The sequence below is a fragment of the Microcaecilia unicolor genome, chromosome 2 (genome assembly GCF_901765095.1).
Source record: "Microcaecilia unicolor chromosome 2, aMicUni1.1, whole genome shotgun sequence".
Classification (NCBI taxonomy): domain Eukaryota; kingdom Metazoa; phylum Chordata; class Amphibia; order Gymnophiona; family Siphonopidae; genus Microcaecilia; species Microcaecilia unicolor.
The window spans coordinates 290,410,410-290,429,821 of record NC_044032.1 but is presented as its reverse complement, the minus strand read 5'-3'; positions in this window follow the sequence as shown (position 1 = coordinate 290,429,821).

Genomic DNA, 19,412 nt, shown 5'->3' with positions numbered 1-19,412 from the left:
AAGGCATTTCTTTTTAAATCTTTGTCTCTCGGCTGTGTGCTTACAAATAGATGAGTGTGATTTTATTATAACAGCAAACAATACACCACCAAAATACAGTAGCCAGCAGCACACTATTAGCCACCAAGTTCATACAAAGTTAATTATGTTCAGTGGAAAATAAATCTGTTGGCTGCCTGCTATGTGAATATTTCATCACTGTTTCATTATTGCTACCAAGTATTACATATTATGGGCATTTGATGTTTTAATTCATTTATCCAGGCCTTACATGCACATGGTATTGCAGTTATACCCAAAGGCGAAACCTAAGGGAGGTTAAATAATTTGGAATAAACTGTGTTGTGCTGCAGAAGTTGTTGTTTACTTTTGCAATGTGTGTATGGATGCCTGTGTTGGTGTGTGCATGTGATAATGTTTGAATAACAATCTATACCTATGGCTATGATTTTTGAACATATGGCATCATTAAAGGACAGACTTTTAAATGCCCAGATGGGTATCTATATGCTAATCTCAACTTTGTTTAATGTTTCAGACATATCCATCGTCTTGCTTCCATGATGTTTTCTTTTAGGAAATCACCCAAACCTTTTTTAAACCCTAAGCTAACTGCTATTATTCTAAATATTTACATGCACAGTGGTCACCTAAATTTTATGCCTAGTTTTTAGAAGTGTTCTTATCATGTATGCATATTGAAACCTATGTAGAGCTGCAGTTTTGATAAAAACAATATTTATGCAAAAACAGTATTCCAGCACAAGCATTTATGTACTGTATTTGCATGCAAATGCCAAGAAAATAATTTTTTGTTGGCAAATACAGCTGCTGCTATGCTGCTAGCACAGACCAGATGCACATGCTTCTGGCATACTCACCCATCTTGGTGCACATTTTTGCACAGAACTTATTTGCTTACTATTTGGCTATTGCCTTGGGGAGCAAAATTTTTATTTTCCCTTGCATTAGGAAACTGTGCAGTGGTTTACCGTATAGCTCTAATGCAAGGTTACTTTCATTGGCCCCTAAGTTTGTACTTGAATGGAGGGGTTCAATGAATTAACCAAAGGAACAAGGAGCATCCCAGAATGCGCCTTGTGGTGGCAGGGTGCCACCATTTTCAGAATGATGGTACCAGAGGTAGGAGCAAGTGAGTATTGCTCCTGCCTCATTTAGAGGGAAGGGGTAGGGTTCCCCACTAAACACCAGGACAGGTCAGATGGTGTGTGTGTGGGGGGGGGGGGGGGGGGAGGTGTGTGTGAGAAGGGAAGAGTGCCACTAGACATCAGGGAATTTGATTTTTTTTTTTAACTTTTTTTTTTTAATCAGGTGGCAGGAAAGGGTAGAAGGTGGGGGGGTTGCCCTAGACATAAGAATAGCCATACTGGGTCAGACCAATGGTCCATCTAGCTCAGTATCCTGCTTCCAACAGTGGCCAATCCAGGTCACCAATACCTGGCAGAAACCCAATTAGTAGCAACATTCCATGCTACCAATCCTGGGGCAAGCAGTGGCTTCCCCCATGTCCATCTCAATAATAGACTATGGACTTTTTACTTGTCCAAACCTTTTTTAAAACCAGATATGCTAACCGCTGTTACCACATCTTCCAACAGTGAGTTCGAGACCTTAACTATTCTTTGAGTGAAAAACTATATCCTCTTATTTGTTTTAAAAGTATTTCCATGTAATTTAATTGAGTGTCCCCTGGTCTTTGTAGTTTTTGAAAAGTGAAAAATCGATTAACTTCTACTCATTCTACACCACTCAGGATTTTATAGACCTCAATCATATCCCCCCTCAGCCCTCTCTTTTCTAAACTGAAGAACCCTAACCTCTTTAGCATTTTCTGATAGGGGAGGTGTTCTGTCCCCTTTATCATTTTGGTTGCTCTTCTTTGAACCTTTTCTAATTCCGCTGTATCTTTTTTGAGATAAGGTGACCAGAATTGAACACAATACTCAAGGTGAGGTCACACCATGGAGTGATACAGAGGCATTATAATATTCTTGGTCTTATTTTGCATCCCTTTTGGAATAATTCCTAACATCTTGTTTGATTTGTTGGCCACCGCCACACAATGGGCAGAAGATTTCAGTGTATTATCTACGACACCTAGACCTTTTTCTTGAGTGTTGACTCCTAAGGTGGTCCCTAGCATCAGGTAAATATTTTTCCCAATGTGCATCACTTTGCATTTCTCCACATTAAATTTCATCTGCCATTTGGATGGCCAGTCTTCCAGTTTCATATGGTCTTCCTGCAATTTCTCACAATCTGCATGTGTTGACAATTTTAAATAGTTTTGTGTCTGCAAATTTAATCACCTGTCATTCCGTTTTTCAGATCATTTATAAATATGTTAAATAGCACCTGTCTCAGTACAGATCCCTGTGGCACTCTACAATTCACCCTCCTCCACTGAGAAAAATGGCCATTTAATTTATTTTCTGTCCAGTAACCAATTCCTAATCTGCAGAAGGACATTACATCCTATCCCATGACTTTTTATGTTTAAATCATCTTTATTATTATCACAATGTCATAACAATTAAATCACAATTAACGATCCAGAAGCATTGATGGGAAAAGCTTAATAAACAGAATGACAATAGTAAATGACATTCATGTAACTCCACCCCCACACACAGCACCCCCCCCCCCCCAAAAAAAAAAAAACCTTACCCACCCCCTTATGTGAAATCGTTCCCACCACCAACAGTCATTATTAATATCAAATGCTATCTTTGTAGCCTAAGATTGATTGAGGATTCTGCTTCATGCAGTTGGTTGCAATATGTCCCAGAATTGCTCGTAGATCCATTGAAAGCATTCACCTTTAACTGAAGATACTTCACCAATAGCAAATCATTCCATCTTCAATAAGTCTATCATGTGTGTAAGCCACATCGCAAGCATCAGAGCCAAAGGCTCTCACCAGCTTAACAAAATTTATTTTTTTCCAGTTAAAGTAGTGTTATGGAATTTGTCGTGCAAATATGCTTCTTGGTGCTTTGTGAGTGTTTGTTCTGAGGCCTGTTACTGCAGACTTCAGGACATCCTGTTCACTGTAGCCAGAGGCCTGATAACGGTTTTATCTGCAAACTTGTACAAACCAGTTTTAGCTGGACATATAAGAATAACGATTGGTAAAACATGAGGTAATGACCAGACACATGGGTAGAGGCCAGAGCCCTGTGTATGTGCATGATTCCTCATTGGGTAATTTATGAGGTGGTGCTCTGTGATGGAAGGTATATATTAGTGACTGCACATCTAGGGAGTGCTGGAATATATCCTGGTAGGTAGGGCATATTCCTGGGGGGGGGGGGGGGGGGGGGGGGCTGTGTGTGCTTTCCTCTCCCCCCGTGACTATGGGTGTGGACTAAATGGTTGCAGCCAAGAATCTTTCATTCTTTCCTTCTTTCTTTGTTTCTTTCTCTCAGCTTTGTGTCCTTCAAATGTTATGTCCTGATGAGGAACAAACTTTCCTTCCTCTTCTCCGAGTTCAGACTAATTATTTTACAACTACCAGAGTAACTGATGTTAGGCTTTTTGAGATTACTAATGTTTGCTACAGATACCAGCTCCTGTTGTAGTGAGTAATAAAACCTCCCTTTTCCTGTCTTTTGGTCTCTGTCTGACTTTTTTCTTCCTGAGAATAGCTCTAAACGCAGCGTTACACAAGGTAGCATCCCTGACTACACCAATAACAGAGACAGAGGTTAGTAGGGTTATTTCAGATTTGCCTAAAGGTAAATCCCCAGGGGAAGATAGTTTCCCCTCGGATTATTATCAGATCTTAAATAATAGTGTCTCTCGTGTTTTAGCTAGATTTGGAGAATTGAAGGGAAGCTCTGCCCTGCCAGGGTCATTCTATAAAGCTAATGTGGTGATCCTCCCTAAATCGGGGTTAAGATCCTGCAAAATGCACTAGTTACCATCCCATTGCTTTTATAAATTGCGATATGAAAATATTTGCAAAGATTTTGGTGAACAGATTAAACTCTATCCTTCCTAAGCTGATCCACCCGGATCAGACAGGGTTTGTACAGGAACACCAACTAGGTGACAATGTGTGAGGAGCTGTTTATATTATTGAGGTCATAGAGCACAGATGGGAGACTGCGATGTGTGTGGCCATAGACGCTGAGAAAGCGTTTGATAAGAGTCGAGTGGGACTATCTGTTTGTAGTGCTGGAACACAGGGGTCTGGGGGAATTTATGGCTCCTGGGTTCGATTTCTCTATGTAGTACCTAAAAGTGCAATCTTAGTTACTGGGAAAAGATCAGAAGAATTTCTATTAGGAAGGTGAAATAGATAAGGCTGTCCGATGTCTCTGTAACTATTTGCTATTTGCCATTGAGCCTTTCACGGCCTGTAATCGGCAACACCCCTCCATCATCCCTATAGAGGTTCAAGATACTCAGCATAAGATACTACTGTATGCAGATGATACCTTATTGTTTATGGCATACCCTCAACACTCTTTGCTGGATTTATTGCTGGAATTAACCCAGTTTTGGAGCTGTTTCAGGGTTCAAGACTAATGCTGACAAAATGGAAACTTTATTGTTTAATGTCTCTCCCTCGGATTTTGAGGCTTTTCCCTTTAGGGCAGTGTTTCCCAAGTCTGGTTCTAGAGTACCCCTTGCCAGTCAGGTTTTCAGGATATCCATAATGAAAATGCATGAAAGATTTGCATATAATGGAGGAAGTGCATGCAAATCAAGTTCATGCACATTCATTGTGGAAAACCTGACTGGCAAGGGGTACTCCAGGACTGGTCTTGGGAAACAGTGTTCTAGGGTAGCAACTCAGGGATTCAGATATTTGGGCATTGTCCTCTCCAACAAAACAGCAGATCTTTTCCGCCTTAATTATGAAAAGATTACATGCCAAATCCAACTGGATTTAGACCATTGGAAATGATCATTGACCTTGTGGGGAAGATTGGCTACCCTCCGAATGATGGTCCTCCCTAAATTTTTGTTCCTGTTTGTACAGTTGCCTATCGCCGTCCCCAGTAAGTATTTTTGCAGTTGGAAGACAAGGTGGAGAAGATTTGTTTGGGGGATGGGGGTGGGTAGGCCAAGAGTGAAGTGGAAGACTTTGATGATTCCTAAGGAGGAAGGGGGGGGGGGGGGGGTAAAGGTACTATCAGGCGGCAGTTTCAAAAGCTGTAAGGGATCCCCGGGTCTGTTGGGTTGCATTGGAGAAATCGCATTTGTATCCCTATTCCATATTTGAAGTGGTGGGGCCTGGTGGGAAGAAGAGGGGGTGGGCTCAGATGTAGTGGTAAGCCCCCACATATTTTTGTCACCTCTATGTGCGATGTAGACAGGATTGTGTAAAAAGTATAATGCAGATGGATGTACCTTTCCTTTTAGTCTCCTGAAATATTACCAACCATGGTCCACTGGTTATTTTGCAAGACTTAGAGCGCAATTGGGAGAAGTAGGGTTAGTTTGTTGTAGAGACCTTTTTGTTCAGGATATGCTACTATCATTAGGTCAATTGCAAGATATTTTTGGGAGAAAAATCCCATTTTACCAATATTTTCAGGGCAGGGATTTTTTGCTCAGCCCGTTGGCCAAGACAGGTCTGCATTGAGAAACCACTAGGGTGGAAGTTATATTGTTTAAATCAGGAACTACGGGCAGAATGCTCTCCAGACTCTATAAGGAGCTGAGACCGATATCACCCATTGAGCACAAGAGGGCGGAACAGCAGTGGGAGATGTGGTTGGATACATCCTTAGAACCCAAAGTCTGGAATAGTGCCTATATGTATGCAGGTACGTGCTATCGGGTAACCCAATACAATCAGCTTCAGTTTCAAATTTTGCACATGGCATACTGGACCCCACTTCAGGGCAGTTGGGCTAACCTAGGATCCTCTAATTTCTGTTGGAGGAAATGTGGGTTTCTTGGGACATTCAAACATCTTTGGTGGGAGTGTCCAGTGGTAAGGAGATTTTTGGAACAGTCTTTGGAAACAAGTCTGTCAATGGACTGGGGAACAATGGGCTAACAAATGGCTGGCATGCCTTTTGGGCATTGCAGAGTAGGGGATTTCTCTTGGATACAGCCACTCAGGGGTGGCCCACCTGTTGATACTAGCTACTAAGATGGCTATTGCAAAATCTTGGGGACACAGGGAAGGCCCTAAGGACCTTGTATGGCATTAGGCAATACAGGACATCAGGAGATTTGATAAGATTACAAAGGAGCTGAGTGAAAAGGGGACACACACTCAACTATGGAGGGAGGTTGACATCTGAGGTTCTCAAATTACTTAGGCACACTCACACCGATGGAGGGAATGGCATAGGATTAGGAAAAAGAGATCTTGTATTCCAGGAGTCAGTTAGGACAGCTCTCTCTCTCTTTTATAACTTTTTTTTTTTAGTTAATCACACTGAACCATAAGCTCAACACAAGGGTAGCGTATGTATTTTCTCCATTACGGAGGGGATGAGGAGGGTAGATTGGGGGGGGGGGGGGGGGGGGGGGGAGGGGACCTTCATGAATCTAGTTTTAGCCGTAGGGTGCATAAGTACATAAGTATTGCCATACTGGGAAAGGTCCATCAAGCCTAGCATCCTGTTTCCAACAGTGGCCAATCCAGGTCACAAATACGTGGCAAGATCCCAAAAAAGTACAAAACATTTTATGCTGCTTATCCCAGAAATAAACAATGGATTTTCCCCAAGTCCATTTTAATAATGTTCTATGGAGTTTTCCTTTAGGAAGCCGTCCAAACCTTTTTAAAACCCCGTTAAGCTAACTGTCTTTAACCACATTCTCTGGCAACGAATTCCAGAGTTAATTACACGTTGAGTGAAGAAACATTTTCTTTGATTTGTTTTAAATTTACTACTTTGTAGCTTCATTGCATGCCCCCTAGTCTTACTTTTTAAGGAAGAGCAAACAGATGCTTCACGTCTACCCGTTCCACTCCACTCATTATTTTATAGACATCTATCATATCTCCCCTCAGCCGTCTTTTCTCCAAGCTGAAGAGCCCTAGCCGCTTTAGCCTTTCCTCATAGGGAAGTTGTCCCATCCCCTTATATCATTTTTATCGCCCTTCTCTGCACCTTTTTCTAATTTCACTATATCGTTTTTGAGATGCGGTGACCAGAAGTGAACACAATATTTGAAGTGAAGTCACACCATGGAGCAATACAAAGGCATTGTAATGTCCTCATTTTTGTTTTCCATTTGTTTCCTAATAATACCTAACATTCTATTTGCTTTCTTAGCCACTGCAGCACACTAAGCAGAAACTTTCAACGTATCATCAACGACGACACCTAGATCCTTTCTTGGTCGTTGACTCTGTAATGGAAATCAAAATCATTCTATATATATATATATTGATTATGCTTACTTTGTTATAGAGTTTACATGCTGTAGAATAATAGAATTGTATCAGACCTTACTGCAGAATATAATCACTGAGAAGAAAGTTCAAATATATGTCATGCTATAATTAACTAGTTTGTTAGCAAAGAAGTTGGCAGGAATCATCTCAGGAGTTTGGAATGCTTTAATTAACTGAGAGAATGAAGGAGATGTATGTGCCTTATCTAAAAAAGTAGCTGGAAGGGCAAGGAAAGGGATCATTATATTTGTTATTTGTTAACCAGAACTATAACACCTGGTGATTGTGAGATAACAGTATTCCTGGCTATTTAAGGTTACATTGAGTCAGTATAGACAGACCGCTGACCGAGTTTTCCTTATGTTGGTGGTCTCCCTGCATGCAGGTTTGATTACAAATAAAGATCTTATATAATTGAAACCAGAGTTCTGCGAGTTTTCTTTGGTAAAGGGAAAATTTCCGTAACAGACTCCTAACGTGGAACCTTGCATTACGTAGTTATAATTCGGGTTCCTCTTTCCCACATGCATCATTTTGCACTTGCTCATATTAAACGTCATCTGCCATTTCACCTATCTCAACCTATTTCCTAACAACCACATCATACCTCTATTATTGCTACAGCTGTGTTCTTTCTGTGATACTATGTAATTCCATACTATGTAAGCCGCACTGAGCCTGCTACCGAGCGGGAAAGAGCGGGGTATAAATGCAACAAATAAATAAATTTAGATGCCCAGTCTCCCAGTCTTGTAAGGTCCTCTTGTAATTTTCACAATCCTCTTGTGATTTAATAAGTTTGAATAATTTTTGTCATCAGGAAATTTAATTACCTCACTAGTTACTCCCTTCTCTAGATCATTTATAAATATGTTTAAAAGCAGCGGTCCCAGCACAGACCCCTGGGGACCCACCAACTACCCTTCTCCATTGAGAATACTGACTATTTAACCCTACCTCTCTGCTTTCTATCTTTTAACCAGTTTTTAATCCACAGTAGACACTACCTCCCTTGTGACATCATGACTTTGAGTCATTAGCGTTGTAAGTATTTGGTAGTTTGTGTTTATAGGTATGATGGGTTCTCCAGTTCGTGGGCTTTGTATGAGTATGTAAGATTCTTTTTTGTTAGTATAATCGATTGTCTGTAACATGGCCATGTGTAAAACCTTTTTACAAAAATGCAATTACATTTACAGTAAAAAAAAAAAAAAAAAGCACCAGCAGCCTGGTTCAATCCTGGTTAAGGTGGGGCACAGGCTTCCCCTTCCCCAGAATGTTGTCCAGTTCCTAAACAAATCTAAATCCCTCATCCCTGCACCATCGTCAACCGTGCATTGAGACTGCCTCGGGGGTCCTGCGTGTGGAACAGGGACCATTTTGAAAATGCTACCCTGGAGGATCTGGAATTTCAGCTTTCTACCTAAGAGCCTAAATTTGGCTTCCAGAACCTCCCTCTCATATTTTCCTATGTCACTTGTACCCACAAGTACCAAGAAAGCAGGCTCCTCCCAGTACTATCTAAAATCTTGAGGGATAGCCACAGATAATAAATTACCTGTGTCCCAGGTTCCCCAAACAGAACTATCTGCAAGCAAATTATCCTGTACTCGGCCCTAGGGGGTGGGAACCTTGAATCTAGCCAAATACTTCCGTTGGAAAGAACTGCAACTGAGAACGCAAGCTGGAATATATTAGTTTATTATAGATCAGAAAATATAGATATGTATGCAAAATATATAGCACTCTGGCAAAGCTTTGCTGAATACAAAATTACTGGCTGATAAAAATTACAATCATACGTCACACTACTAAACACTAATTCTTACTGGTTACCAGATAAAATTACACCACTGATAAGTCACACTATGTTCCAGGTAGTACCGTTATTAGCAGCTCCTCCTGATCACAAGTATGACGTCACATCCTTCTGCTCAGGTAATTACCACTAACTAGCCCCAGACTAATAGGAAGTAAATCACCGTGTTTCTCACCAGGCTGACTCAGGTCGTCTTCGGGAATGCACGGGACACTTCACAGACTCAAGTTGAGATTGCAGCGAGTCTAGTCAGAGCTAGGACTGGAACATCTGCAGCAGACAGGAGGGCACAGGTCACTCCTTGCAGGTAGCTGAATCACACGGTCTTTCAGCGAATGCTACTACCTGTAGAAGGTATTCTCCGAGGACAGCAGGCTGATTGTTCTCACAAATGGTGACGTCCACGGCAGCCCCTCCGATTGGAGATCTTCCTAGCAACAGAGTTTGCTAGTTCTCGCGCGCAGGCCCGCGATTGCGCGCATGCGCGGCAGTCTTCCTGCCCGAAATCGCTCGGTGTTCGCTAGTCTCGTATCAAGCAAAAACAAGACAAGGGAAGACACAACTCCAAAGGGGAGGTGGGCGGGTAGGTGAGAACAATCAGCCTGCTGTCCTCGGAGAATACCTTCTACAGGTATGTAGCATTCGCTTTCTCCGCGGACAAGCAGGCTGCTTGTTCTCACAAATGGGGTATCCCTAGCCCCCAGGCTCACTCAAAACAACAAACATTGGTCAATAGGGCCTCGCAACGGCAAGGACATAACTGAGATTGACCTAAACTTTTTCCAACTAACTGAGAGTGCAGCCTGGAACAGAATAAAAATGGGCCTAGGGGGGTGGAGTTGGATTCTAACCCTAAACAGATTCTGCAGCACCGACTGCCCGAACCGACTGTTGCGTCGGGAATCCTGCTGAAGGCAGTAGTGAGATGTGAATGTGTGGACAGATGACCACGTCGCAGCCTTGTAAATCTCTTCAATAGTGGCTGACTTCAAGTACGCCACTGATGCCGCCATGGCTCGAACACTATGAGCCGTGACATGACCCTCAAGAGTCAGCCCAGCCTGGGCGTAAGGGAAGGAAATGCAGTCTGCTAGCCAATTTGAAAATGGTGCGTTTCCCCACAGCCACTCCCCTCCTGTTGGATCAAAGAAACAAAAAGTTGGGCGGACTGTCTGTGTGGGCTTGTCCGCTCCAGATAGAAGGCCAGTGCTCCGCTTGCAGTCCAATGTGTGCAGTTGACGTTCAGCAGGGCGGGTATGAGGCGGGGGAAGAATGTTGGCAAGACAATTGACTGGTTCAGATGGAACTCCGACACCACCTTCGGCAAGAACTTAGGGTGAGTGCGGAGGACTACTCTGTTATGATGAAATTTAGTATAAGGAGCATGAGCTACCAAGGCTTGCAGCTCACTGACTCTGCGAGCTGAAGTAACTGCCACCAAGAAAATGACCTTCCAGGTCACGTACTTCAGATGACAGAATCCAGTGGCTCAAAAGGAGGTTTCAATCAGCTGGGTGAGAACGACATTGAGATCCCATGACACTGTAGGAGGTTTGACTGGGGGCTTTCGACAAAAGCAAAGCTCTCATGAAGCAAACAACTAAAGGCTGTCCCGAGATCGGCTTACCTTCCACATGGTAATGGTGTGCACTAATCGCACTAAGATGAACCCTTACAGAGTTGGTTTTAAGACCAGACTCAGATAAATGTAGAAGGTATTCAAGCAGGGTCGGTGTAGGACAAGAAACGAGGATCTAAGGCCTTGCCATCACACCACACAGCAAAACCGTCGCCAGAGGAAAAAATAACTCCTCTTGGTAGAATCTTTCCTGGAAGCAAGCAAGACTCGGGAGACACCCTCTGATAGACCCAAGGAGGCGAAGTCTACGCTCTTAACATCCATGCTGTGAGGGCCAGAGACCGAAGGTTGGGATGGAAGAGTGCCCCCTCGTTCTGCATGGATGAGGGTTGGAAAGCAGTCCAATCTCCACAGTTCTTCGGAAGACAATTCCAGAAGAAGAGGGAACAGATCTGACGAGACCAAAAAGGAGCAATCAGAATCATGGTTCCCCTGTCTTGCTTGAGTTTCAGCAAAGTCCTCCCTATCAAAGGAATGGGAGGATATGCGTACAGGAGACCTTCCCCCCCAAAACAGAAGGAAAGCATCCGACGCTAGTCTGCCGTGGGCCTGCATCCTGGAACAGAACTGAGGGACCTTGTGATTGGTCTGAGTGGCAAAGAGGTCCACCAAGGGGGTGCCCCACACTTGGAGATCTCGCGAACCACTCTGGAACTGAGTGACCACTCGTTGCTGGTTGCCTGATCCTGCTCAGTCTGTCGGCCAGACTGTTGTTTACGCCTGCCAGATACGTGGCCTGGAGCCACATTGCCGAACCGGCGTGCCCAGTGCCACAAGCTGACAGCTTCCTGACACAGGGGGCGAGATCCGGTGCCCCCCTCTTGTTGATGTAAATACAGCGCAACCTGGTTGTCTGTCTGAATTGGATAATTTGATGGGACAGCCGATCTCTGAAAGCCTCAGAGCGTTCCATACTGCTCGCAACTCCAGGAGGTTGATCTGTAGACCTTGTTCCTGGACGGACCAAGTCCCCTGGGTGTGGAGCCCATCGACATGCGCTCCCCAACCCAGGAGTGACGCGTCCGTGGTCAGCACCTTTTGCGGCCGGAGAAATCTGGAAGGGACGTCCCAGGGTCAACTGGATCGAATTGTCCACCAATGAAGGGAGAGGAGAAACCTCGTGGACAGACGGACCACGTCCCTCTAGGCTCCCAGCAAGCTTGGCACCACTGGGAGGCTAGGGTCCATTGAGCAGATCTCATAAAAAGGCGGGGCCATGGGAGTCACGTGAACCGTGGAAGCCATGTGGCCGAGGCAATCTCAACATCTGCCGAGCTGTGATCTGCTGCGACGCCCGCACCGAGGAGACAAGGGTCAGCAGATTGTCGGCCCTTGGGTCTCTGGGAGGTAGGCACGGGCCCGTCTGGGAATCCAGCAGAGCTCCTATGAATTCGAGTTTCTGAACTGGAAGAAGGTGGGACTTTGGATAATTTATCACAAACCCTAGCAGCTCCAGGAGTCGAATAGTCACCTGCATGGACTGCTGAGCTCCTGCCTCGGAGGTGTTCTTTACCAGCCAATCGTCGAGGTAAGGGAACAAATGCACTCCCAGCCTGCGCAGAGAAGCCGCTACTACGGCTAGGCATTTGGTGAATACCCTGGGCACGGAGGCAAGCCCAAAGGGTAGCACACAGTACTGAAAATGCCGTGTTCCCAGACAAAATCGAAGATACTGCCTGTGAGCTGGCAGAATCGGGATGTGTGTGTAGGCATCCTTTAAGTCCAGAGAGCATAGCCAATCGTCCTGTTGAATCATGGGAAGAAGGGTGCCCAGGGAAAGCATCCTGAACTTTTCCTTGACCAGATATTTGTTCAGGGCCCTTAGGTCTAGGATGGGACGCATCCCCCTGTTTTCTTTTCCACAAGGAAATACCTGGAATAGAATCCCAGCCCTTCTTGCCCCGGTGGCACGGGCTCGACTCGCATTGGCGCTAGAGAAGGGCGGCGAGTTCCTCTGCAGTACCTGCCCTGTGCTGGAAGCTGAAGGATTGAGCTCCCGGTGGCAATTTGGAGGCATTGAGGTCAAATTCTGAGAGTACCCCTAGCCGGACTATTTTGAGAACCCACTGATCGGAGGTTACAAGAGGCCACCTTTGGTGAAAAAATGTTAACCTCCCCCCGACCGGTAGGCCGTCCGGCACAGGCACTGGAACGTCGGCTATGCTCTGCAGGAGCCAGTCAAAAGCCCGCCCCTGACTTTTGCTGGGTGAGCCGCAGGGGCCTGAGGCGCGCGCTGGGGTTTAGCCTGAGCAGCAGGCTGGCGGGAAGGAGGATTGTACCTACGCTTGCCAGAAGAATAGGGAACCGTCCTCCTTCCCCATAAAAACGTCTACCCGAAGAGGTAGAGGCTGAAGGCAGCCGGCGGGAGAACTTGTCGAAAGCGGTATCCCGCTGGTGAAGCTGTTCAACCACCTGTTCGACCTTGTCCCCAAAAACATTGTCTCCCCGGCAAGGGGCATCTGCAATCCGCTGCTGGATTCGATTTTCCTGGTCAGAGGCACACAGCCCTGACGGCCTGCGCATCACCACACCCTGCGCAGCGGCCCTGGATGCAACATCAAAAGAGTCAAGACCCCCCTGGCCAGGAATTTCCTACACGCCTTCAGCTGCCTGACCACCTGCTGAAAAGGCTTGGCCTGCTCAGAAGGGAGCTTGTCGACCAAGTCCGCCAACTGCTGCACATTGTTCCGCATGTGTTATGCTCGTGTAGAGTTGGTATGACTGAATCTTGGCGGATGAGCATTGCAGAATGGTAGGCCTTCCGCCCAAAAGAAGTCCCAAGGTTCTAGGAGTCTTTGCCCGGGGGCGCCGAAGCACACTCTAGAGCTCTTGGCCTTCTTGAGGGCCAGATCCACCACACCAGAGTCGTGTGGCAACTGAGTCCGCATCAACTCCGGGTCCCATGGATCCGATATTGAGATTCGATATTCTTGGGGAGGTGGGCGTAGTTAAAGTTCCGCCCGAGTTCGCCAGCAACGTCTTTTTGAAGACATGATGCATGGGGTACTGTGGACGATTCTTTAGGTGGCGAAGGATAGTCCAAGAGCTCCAACATCTCAGCTCTCGGCTCATTCCTCCGTGACCACGGGGAAAGGGAATTGCCGTAGATATTTCCCGGACAAAGGCCGCGAAAGAGAGACCTCCGGAGGAGAAAGCTGTCCTTTCAGGGCGAGGGAGTAGGATCAGAATGAAGAACCGTCAACTCCTCATCTGACGTCTTCCTCTGCTTCCCACGAGGCCTCCTCATCAGTGTCGGACACCAGCTGGTGGGACTTTGGTCCAAAGCTGCGCCCGCCTCGACTCCGTGGAAACACGGCCACGGTGGGAGTGTCGAGAAGATGACTCCCGAGGCGGGGGCAACGGAGCTCCCTCCCGACGTCGCCGGGAGCCCTCCTGGAGGCGTCCGGCACCGCAAAGGTCAGGTACCGGGATGGGCGCCCTCACCGCAGACGAGGGCCCAGCCTTCGCCTCACTCGACAGCACCGGCGGCGCAAGCAACCCCTGGTACCCAGGAGAAGGGCGAAACAGCTCCTCCAGGATCCCCGGAAGGACGGACCTGAGGCGCATCGGTTCAGATGATCGTGGAGAAAGGCGGTGGTGGCTGGTGACCGGCATCGAGCTGCGAACCTGTTTCCGGGGATAGGAGGTGGTACTCTGGCTAGTCCACCAGAGGGAACGCATCGACACCTCCTGAATGAGAGGGTGAGCGGTCCTCCCGATGTTGACGCTTGGGGGACGGTGGTACCGGCGACCCAGAGCTCTCGGTACCATGCTTGGAGGGTGACCGATGCCGGTGCTTCTTTGCCTTCGCACGACATCGGTAACCCCAGGTACCGAAGAGGAGGCCGTCAAATCAAACGCTTCCTCAGGTTCCGGGTCCGAAGAGGGTCGATCCCGGGGGGGCTGTACCACGGGAGCCATCGAGACAGGCGGAGACCTGCTCATGGGCTCACCGCCACCAGCAGGGGAATGGACAGCCCTCACCTGCACTCCAGACTCGAAGCACCCTCCGACGACATCCTCAGGAGGAACGATCCCGGTCTCGGCAGCTGCAACCCGATGATGACCTCGATACCAAAGGCCTCGATGTCGATGCCGGTACCGGTACCGATGAACGCGGTACCGAAGGCTCCGATGCCGAGGACCGCGGACTGAGGATGTCGACGCGCCGGATGAAGCCCCGAAACAAACTGTTCCACTGGGATAATCTCGCCGCCTGAGTTCTCCTCTTCAAAAGAAGACAGAGATTACAGGCCTGATGACGGTGCCCAGCCCCCAGACACTGAAGGCAAGAAGCGTGACTATCAGTGAGAGAGATTATCTGGCCGCACTGGGTGCACTGTTTGAGCCGCTGGAAGGCTTCGATGACATGGGCGGAAAAATCTCACCAGCAAAATCGAAGTCTGCGATGGTGAAAAAAGGGGCACCAAAAGCTCACCAAAAAACGAATGGGTGGCGAAAAAGCCGCACTTCGAACCACGAAAGAAAACTTACAGGCCAACACTAGAAATAAAGGTGAAAAAGTTAGAAAATTTTAGCAAAAGACCCGCGAAATCGCGAGGGATCTCCAAGGGGTGCGGAGCGACCGAAAAAAAACAGCCATCCCGAGCCGCTGAAAAAAGGAGACTAGCGAACACGAGCGATTTCGGGCGGGAAGACGGCCGCGCATGCGCGCATTGCGGGCGCGCGTCGAGAACTAGCAAACTCTGTTGCTAGGAAGATCTCCGATCGGAGGGGCTGCCGTGGATGTCACCCATTTGTGAGAACAAGCAGCCTGCTTGTCCTCGGAGAACTCCAGATACACAGTTCATCAGTTGGTGGACCTTATTAGGTCTCACTGGTCTTCTTTCCATCTCCACCTTCTTCCCAGGTTTCCGACGAAACTTCTTTCTTGTTCCTGCTTTTCCCAGTACCTCTTGGTCTGGTGACTGCAGGAACCCAATCTGACCCCCTCCTCAGCTCATTGCATGGCAAGAAAAATGTCCATTGTTCTTGACCTTCAAGTTGTTACATTGTGGTATGCATTTTCTGTTTCTCACCCGGCTTGTTGGAGCCAGCCTCATCAGGGAGATAAAGGGGGCTGGTTTGCCCACAGCATGTCTTTGGTGTTGAGCTTCTGCTGTAATTTTCCACAGCTGCACAGCTGTTTCCTTGCTGACACAGAGATGTGCAGGTAAGAGTTTACAGCCTCCATTTTGATGTCATAGAATTATACAGGCCAAGACCAGCAAGTTGAGACACACAGGGATATACTCCTACAGATTCCCCCCCTTGGAGATGGAATGTATTACAAAGGAGTAAAGCCTTCTCCAACCTAACTAATAATATAGCTAGACAGGTAAATCAGACTCATGGTCAAGACTGAAGACATAAACAATAAATGTCATTAGCTCAATACTAACACTCTATCAATGATAACTAGAAGCAAATACTTCATAAATCATTCGCATTGTTCAAAACGTAGTTTCAATAATGCTAATACAGCAAACTACTAATACTAGAACACTTTTAGGGTGTTAGCAGTTATGTCTTAACACATGAAATTATAATCAACATTTAAATCATCATGATACTATAAATGCATGGCAAAAGCATCAGCAAAATTAGTACAGAATATGAAAATTAAATAAGAGGTTGCATAGTGGAGAGTTACTCATGGTTGACTGCAAGTTCAATGGTATGAGAGTCTTTAGACTGTAAAAAGGCATAATGTCCATGCAAAGTCTAGAGGGTGGACCTTGATGAATGATGAGGTATAATGGACAACTTCTCACATCAAGAAGACATCAAACAGGAACAAATGGTCCACGTAATGGTGATGATGAAGAAAGTCTTCAAACATAAGCATTGGACACAGTTCAAAAGAAAGTCAATGAAATGTCCCAAAAGAAACAACACATCCAAAACTTCCACTTCAGGAACACTGGATCGGTTGAAATAAAAATAAAACAAACAAATTCCCCCCCAACACTAAGAATGATTCTTGGGCAAAGAAAAACTCAACAGTCATGACTAAACAATGGAAATCATGAGGGACAAAGGGAAGGATGTTGAAAACCACCAATGGATTAGGAAGCAGGGCGTCAGCAACATCTTGAAGCACGACATCAGGATCAATCTGTTTGGCAACTGCACCGAATCTTCAAGAGTTTGTCTTTTTTTTTTCCTGTAGCTGAAAAACAAAAGAAAACGAAGCTATTCTGCTTCATGGTTAGTTTGGGTCAGTTCAACAATGCATGTATCTGTAACCAAATGACGGGAATGAACATGGTCTCAACTGATTGATGTGGACCCATTTAAGGTTGTCTTCACCTTGAGAATTTTTCCTGAGGTTAATTTGGTAGGCCACAGGTGAAGCTTTTTCCACTATAGGGAAAGGACCATGCCAACTGGCAGAAATTTCTTCTCTTTAACCTTATTTCTGGCAAAGTTAAAGTAGAATACCTTGTCGCCAAGCTGGTATTCTTTGGAGGTAGTCCCTTGATCATAGTAGGCTTTTCTACCTCTAGCACTACTTTCCAGTTCTTTTGGCAAAGGCACTTTGCAATGTTGACGCAAATGTGTAACATTCTCATGAGAGGAAGTAGCACTGGACAAGTTCACATCATTAGTCCTGTAAAGCAAATGAATTGGTAACATCATTTCCCTACCTGTCATAATCTCAAAAGGTGACACTCCTGTCGACCGATGGGGTGTGGCACGTATGGCCATGAGGACCAATGGTAACTTCATGTCCCAATCCTTACCTGATGAGGATACATACTTCTTCAGGATGGTGACGATGGTATGATTAGCTCTTTCCACTTGTCCTGAGGACTGAGGTCGGTAGGCAATGTGCAATTTACTCTTCACTCCTAGCATCTTCCACATGTGTTGGATCATTTCTGCGGTAAACTGAGATCCTTGGTCTGAATCCACTCGCATTGGCAGACCCCACCGACTGAACACATGATTCAGTAGCAAGGTAGCCGTAGTTTCGGTGGTGCAATTGGGTGCAGGTAGGGCACTCCACCCACTTGGTGAACAGGCAGGTGACCGTAAGCATGTACTTATTGCCTTGGGTGGATCAAACCACAGGTTCAACCCAATCAATCTGGATATCTGACCAGGGCATAACATACCCTTCTTCCTGAGGGGTGCCCGATGGGATGGAGAAGACGGCTGGAAACGACAACAGGTCAGGCAACCTCGTGTGTACAGCCACACATCCTGACACATGTGGGGCCAATACGCACTTGCTTCAAGGTCTCATAGGTGATGCCTTCACTCTATGTCCTGCACATGGTTCATCATGAGCATGTTGCAAACATGATACCACGATATGTCTGCGGTACAACCCATTGCTCAATGCCATGCTTACTCGTCCAGAATAAGCAGGTCCTGGCGGATCTCAAACTTCTCTCTAGATGTGTAGAGTATCCTCAGTTCTTCAGTTTGACACTCCTCTTCTGTCAATGGATGTTCTTGCGGATTTTGGATGTACTCATAAAATCTTCCATCTACTGGATCTGATTTCTGAGCCGTGACAAGATCAAAGGATGGGACTTCACTGCTCCACTGAACACTGGAGTCTCACAGAGCTGTTTAGTTTTGCCGTCGGGTGACAGCCTGAACTGCCAATATATCAGGTTCTGAGAACCGCCATAGTTCTCCTGTGAGCGCACCTTCCTTCGCGAGTAGATCTGCCAGATTGTTCCCTATCTTGTCAGGACTATCAATCTTTGCATGACCCTTGACCTTCTTCCAATAGATGGTCATGTCATGGTCCCGTACCAGTTGATCCAAAGCCAGAATCAAATTTCCATGATGTACTGGTTTTCCTTTAGAATTTAGCATGTTGTTCTGCTTCCAATTGGGGAGATGAGAGACAAAGTTTTGTCTCACATAATCAGAATCGTGCATATGACTAGTTCCCTAAGTCCTCTCTGAACTGCAGACTGTACCGCCACCAGGGCTGCAACTCTCTCAGCATACTGGTTCGTCTGAGAACCCAAGCTGTGCTTCAAAGTCTCTTCAGGAATGGCTGATTCCATACCACTCCCACACCTGCAACCAACTCATGGTCTGTGTCACGGTGGTAGGCACAACCATCCACATAGACCTTAGGCATGGTCGCACAGATCTTCTCATCATACAGATGATGTAGATGAAGTTCTTTCTCCTGTAGGGGAACATCTGGTTCAGAAATACCTGCAAGGGAATCATGGCCTGCACAGCCATGCAGGTCCGCCATACCTTGGGCTACTACATTACGATGTTTCTGAGCATACCTTACCTCTAAAGGCCATCCTTGAAGAGCCAATGTCCAGGAGACTATCCTGCTGTTGGACACCCGACCGGATTTGATTCGGTCGCTCCCCAGGAAACTGACAATCTGATGACACGTTTCCACGATTAGCTTCTCACCTTGGATGTAACTCCTGAAATGTTGCAGACCCCATATCGTGGTCCACAAGGATTTCTCACAGTCTGAATATTTCTTTTCCACATCAGATAGCCTTTGCTAGCATAGGCCACGACCCGCTTGTCGGAATCATATTTCTGATACAAGACCGCACTCA